A 5,723-nucleotide genomic window follows, 5' to 3' on the forward strand; every position below is an offset into this window, starting at 1 on the left:
ACAAGGGTCGCCCGCGCGCCTTCCATCGGTGGCTTGCCCATCGTGCAGGTATCAAGGGGCGTGCACCACGCCCAACATGGCGCGAGTGACATGGGAACCTCGCGTGTCATGCCCCCAGGCCTATAGTAGTCTTTCAGCCGTACTTGGCGAGGCGCGGCGCCACCGAACACTTTCTTTTCACCAATACTTATGTTCATGGACTACACCCAACCATTAGTCTACTTAGTTTGTTTTTCGCAACCAAGTATTATTATGTTTCCTTTATACCAATGAAAACCCATACACATTCATTATCATCAGCAATTATACATGAAGAACACAATGGCACAGTATAAAGGGAGGGGCAACTCCCTGAACAATGAGTCTACCCGAATACAATATATTATTCAACTCTACAATGTTTACGAGGCTTTATAAGTATACATGGGAAACACCAAGTTCCATACTTAGCCAATTTTAAAAATAGGCAACACCTCCGTGTGCCAACCGAGTTCCTTGCCCGAGTTGGGCAGGCGCGCCCTCACACAAGCTGCCAACCGTACTCCTCGACCGAACCTCGTTTACCGCTACACGACGGGTGGGCGACCTCACCCGAGCCACCCCCCATTTCCTTTTGCACGATGGGTGGGCGACTTACCCGAGTCATCCAAGACACCTCCGCGTTTCTTCTTCCACAACAGGCGGGCGACCTACCTGAGACACCCGTGTCACACCGAACGGCGGGTTCCTTCCTTACCCGCGCCCTCACCCGATAACTGAAACCTGTGCGTATCGTGTGTGCTTGCCCAAGAGCAGGTGCATATATGCCCGCGCCTCTTTTGCGACCTGCTCCACTACTTCGCACTTTTTTCTTGATCACCAAATGCTCATGTTCGAATGTCCATCTTCGAATTAATGCCAAATCCTCCAACGCCTTGCCATATTTATACGAGCGGTTGGGCGAGTTGCTGCCCAGGCCGACTCGACCACCGCATGGCAAAACGCCCTTACACGTCGCAAACTTGCCATCAGATTTTTGGTCGGCAAGAAATCCTTCGTTCAAGTCGCCCCAACATGTAAGTCAGCCCGTGGGTTATGCCAAACACTCCCATGCTATAAAACAACCATTTCTCCACCTCTAATGTGCATTATACTTATGTCCCTTCGCACATTTCGGTCGTAGAGTTTGCACTTCTCACCGACCGGGAGAAACCGAACCGCAGGTCCTTACACCGCGTTTTCCAGACTTGGGTAGCAATTTTTGTTGTGACGCGAAATGGAATCCCCGTGTGTGTTCGCTGACTTGGGTAGCAGTTTTCATTGCACCGTGAAATGGATACCCCAAGTTCCCCAAAATTTGGAAGCTCTTCGTGGCCCCACGAGATGGAAATCCGAAGTTCCACAGACTCTCGGGCGATTCAGGGTGTGCCGCGACATTGAAACAATGAGTTCCCTAGACTTGGGCAGCGGTTTCTAAACACGCCAAGTTCCCGAGACTTGCGAGCTGGTTTGCATCGTCATGGAAACCCCAAGTTCCCCGCGTTTCCCTCATGCCGTAAAATGCAGAAACCCATGGTTCCATCAAAGGGCAGGACATGGAAACCCAAAGCTTCCCAGGCTTGGGCGCCAGGGCGCGACATGGAAAACCCCGAGTCTCCGCAAGCTTGGGCGCTGCCGGCTTCAGTCGTGGCATGACATGGAAACCCAAAGTTTCCCCAGGCCTGGGCACCGGGGTGTGACTTGGAAAGCCCTAGCTTCCGCAGGCTTGGGCGGCAGGGCGTGACTTGGAAACCCCCAGTTTCTGCAGGCTTGGGCATCGGGGCGTGACTTGGAAACCCCCAGTTTCCGCAGGGTTGGGCGCCGCCGGTTTCAGTCGTGGCACGACTCGGAAACCCAAAGTTTCCCCAGGCTTGGGCGCTGCCGGTTTCGATCAGGGCGCGATATGGAAACCCCAAGTTTCACCCGGCTTGGGCACTGGGGTGCGACTTGGAAACCCCAAGTTTCCCCAAGCTTGTGTACGACTTGTAAACCCCAAAAAATATTGGGCTGGGCGGAAACCCCAATTTTTTTTCTACGCCGAGCGGAACCCCCAAATTTTAGGCGCCGGGTTTGGTGGAAACCCCAAATTTTTGGCGTGACATGGAAGCCCCAAATTTTAGGAGCCCGGTGGAAACCCCAAATTTTAGGTGCTGGGTGGAAACCCCAAATTTTTGGCACGACATGGAAGCCCTGAATTTTAGGAGCCCGGCGGAAACCCCAAATTTTTGGCGCCGGTGGAAACCCCAAATTTTCGGCGCCGTGGCACGGCATGGAAACCCCAGTTTTCCTGGGCTTCGGCGCCATTTCTGTCGCGGCGTGGAAACCCCAAATTTTCGGCGTCGGGGCGCGGCATGAAAACCCCAATTTTCCTGGGCTTCGGCGCCCTTTCCGTCGCGGCGTGGAAACCCCAAATTTTCCGCCCCCAAGCAATGGAAAATTGTTGTCGAGAGGAAGAGGCAGAGGCGCGAGAGGGTTGCTCGGATTTTGTTTGTGACAAGAGAGAAGCTCTGAATCGAGGCAACCAAGGGCTGAATCTCAGTGGATCTTGGCAGCAAGGCCACTCTACCACTTACAATACCCCGTTGCATATTTAAGTCGTCTGCAAAGGATTCTTCTCAACGATTGTTTGGAATTGAACTTCAAAGTTGCCCCGACCGAGATGCTTCACGGCCGCTGTTTGCAAATGACACAGGCCCCTGGGGGCGACAAAGCGACGCCCCTACTTCGGGTCGAGATACAGTCGAAGAGTGACATGCACCACTTCTAGCATGGATTCTGACTTAGATGCGTTGAGTCATAATCCGACACACGGTAGCTTCGCACCACTGGCTTTTCAACCAAGAACAATGACCAATTGTGTGAATCAACAGTTTCTCTCGTACTAAGTTGAATTACTATTGCGGTGCGGTTCATCAGTAGGGTAAAACTAACCTGTCTCACGACGGTCTAAACCTAGCTCATGTTCCCTATTGGTGGGTGAACAATCCAACACTTGGTGAATTCTACTTCACAATGATAGGAAGAGACGACATCGAAGTATCAAAAAGCAACGTCGCTATGAACGCTTGGCTGCCACAAGCCAGTTATCCCTGTGGTAACTTTTTTTACACCTCTAGCTTCAAATTCCGAAAATCTAAAGGATTGATAGGCCATGCTTTCACGGTTTGTATTCGTACTGAAAATCAAAATCAAATGAGCTTTTACCCTTTAGTTCCACACGAGATTTCTGTTCTCATTCAACTCATCTTAGGACACCTGCGTTATCTTTTAACAGATGTGCCGCCCCAGCCAATCTCCCCACCTGACAATGTCTTCCGCCCGAATCGACCCGCCAAAACGTTGACGCCCGCCGCCATGTCCCAGTTTGGGAATATTAACCCGTTTCCCTTTCGATGCTTGTGCAGATTGCACCCTTGATACAAGGCTTCCCCATCTCTTAGGATTGACTAACACATGTCCAAGTGTTGTTCACATGGAACCTTCCCCACTTCAGTCTTCAATGTTCTCATTTGAATATTTGCTACTACCACCAAGATCTACACCGGGGGCCGATCCACCCAAGCTCACGCCCGAGGTTTCAACGACCCCTGCGTCCTCCTACTCATCAGAGCCAGGCAATTTCTCTGACAGTCAAGTATAGGTTGCGCGCTTCAGCGCCATCCATTTTCGGGGCTAGTTGATTCGGCAGGTGAGTTGTTACACACTCCTTATCGGATTTCGACTTCCATGACCACCATCCTGCTGTCTTAATCAACCAACACCCTTTGTGGGATCTAGGTTAGCACGCAATTCAGCACCGTAACTCGACTTTCGGTTCATCCCGCATCGCCAGTTCTGCTTACCAAAAATGGCCCACTTGGAGCTCTCGATTCCACGACGCGGCTCAATGGAGCAGCCTCACCCTCTTACCTATTTAAAGTTTGAGAATAGGTCGAGGGTGTTATGCCCCTGATGCCTCTAATAATTTGCTTTACTCGATAAAACTCGTGCATGAGCTCCAGCTATCCTGAGGGAAACTTCGGAGGAAACTAGCTACTAGATGGTTCAATTAGTCTTTCGCCCCTATACCCAAGTTAGACGAACAATTTGCACGTCAGTATCGCTACGAGCCTCCACCAGAGTTTCCTCTGGCTTCGCCCTGCTCAGGCATAGTTCACCATCTTTCGGGTCCCAACAGGTGTGCTCGCACTCGAACCCTTCGCATAAGCTCAAGGTCGGTCGACGATGCACCCCCCTAGAGATGGGATCTTGCCCGTCAGCTTCCTTGTGCCTCACAGGTTTTCAAACCCACTGACTCGCACACATGTTAGACTCCTTGGTCCGTGATTCAAGACAGGTCGAATGGAAAGCCCGCCAACCAACACCACGAGTGCGCAGGTGCACACAGCCCGCCACAAGGGCGCACGCTTCGTTCCTCGACCACCGCAGCGGCAAACCAACAGGCAGTAATCCACCTGCGCTTGTGACGATGCAGCAGCCCATGTTGGTTTGCACCTCAAGTCGAGCGGCGGACCAGCTTGAGCCATTCCGCATCTAACCGAGACGCATCAACAGCCTCCATCCACTTCCCTCCCGGCAATTTCAAGCACTCTTTAACTCTCTTTTCAAAGTCCTTTTCATCTTTCCCTTGCGGTACTTGTTCGCTATCGGTCTCTCGCCCATATTTAGCCTTGGACGGAATTTACCACCCAATTAGGGCTGCATTCCCAAATAACCCACTCACCAACAATGCCTCGTGATGCGGCAGGGTCCCGGGCCGAAGGGGCCGTCACCCTCTTAGGCGCCCCCTTCCAAGGGACTTGGCCCAGGTCCGTCGCTAAGGACGCTTCTACAGACTACAATTCAGGCAGCGCCGCCTCCCGATTTTCATGCTGGGCTCTTCCTGGTTCGCTCGCCGCTACTAGGGGAATCCTTGTATGTTTCTTTTCCTCTGCTTAATTATATTCTTAAACTCAGCGGGTGTTCTCGCTTGAGCTGGGGTCGCAAAGTTGGAGCTAAATCTGCCCTACCCCATGGGAGGACAAGAGAGAGCAAAGCAAGTTCGAACGATGCCACACAAAGCCCGCATCGACTAATGCCGACTGCCCATCCAAGGGGACAAGATCATTGCTTGCTGACGCACGCCACGAGACATCGCTTGAGGTATTTCAGCCGACCGCACCGCACGGGGCACAGACAACTAGCTCCGCTGCTCCCTAGCATATTGCAGGGAGCGCGTTTGAATGGGATGCGATGCCCAGACAGATGTGCCCTCGACCGAGGCCTCGGGCGCAGATTGCGTTCAAAAACTCGATGATTCACGGGATTCTGCAATTCACACTAAGTATCACATTTCGCTACGTTCTTCATCGTAACAAGAGCCGAGATATCTGTTGCCGAGAGTCGTTTCCACGTGTATTACCGAAAATCGGCCACAAAACTGAATAGGGCCCCCCCCCCACAACAAATGTAAGGCCAAGGGGCAAAAGGAGGAAAAAGGCATGAGAGAAAGAGAAACAAAGGTGTCTAACCCCCTCACAGGGGGAGGCTCAAACAGAGGACAATCTCCCCCAGCCCCACGCCCTCACAAAAAGGGGGGAAATGCATGGAACAGTGATCGAGAAGGACTAGGGTGGCCACCCCGGGAGCTCGCACTGCTTTTAGCCCTTCCTCGACACTAGCCCACAATGATTCCCCCTTTTCTCCGTAGAGTTAGGGACCGAAAG

The 5,723-nt window shown here is 52.3% G+C and overlaps 1 non-coding gene and 1 pseudogene across 1 annotated transcript; both read right to left on the minus strand.

Moving 5' to 3' along the window:
• Window positions 1-2,525: 2,525 nt before the first annotated feature.
• Window positions 2,526-5,001, minus strand: LOC149191845 (25S ribosomal RNA; annotated as a pseudogene).
• A 247-nt stretch (window positions 5,002-5,248) lies between these two features.
• On the minus strand, window positions 5,249-5,402 carry LOC149191846 (5.8S ribosomal RNA). Its single transcript, XR_016255545.1, has one exon. It is a non-coding gene; the product is annotated as a 5.8S ribosomal RNA (ribosomal RNA).
• Window positions 5,403-5,723: the final 321 nt, after the last annotated feature.

The sequence above is a fragment of the Pinus tabuliformis genome, chromosome 2_2 (assembly GCF_031772625.1).
Source record: "Pinus tabuliformis cultivar Carrire ecotype Pingquan chromosome 2_2, CPIR1, whole genome shotgun sequence".
NCBI lineage: Eukaryota > Viridiplantae > Streptophyta > Pinopsida > Pinales > Pinaceae > Pinus > Pinus tabuliformis.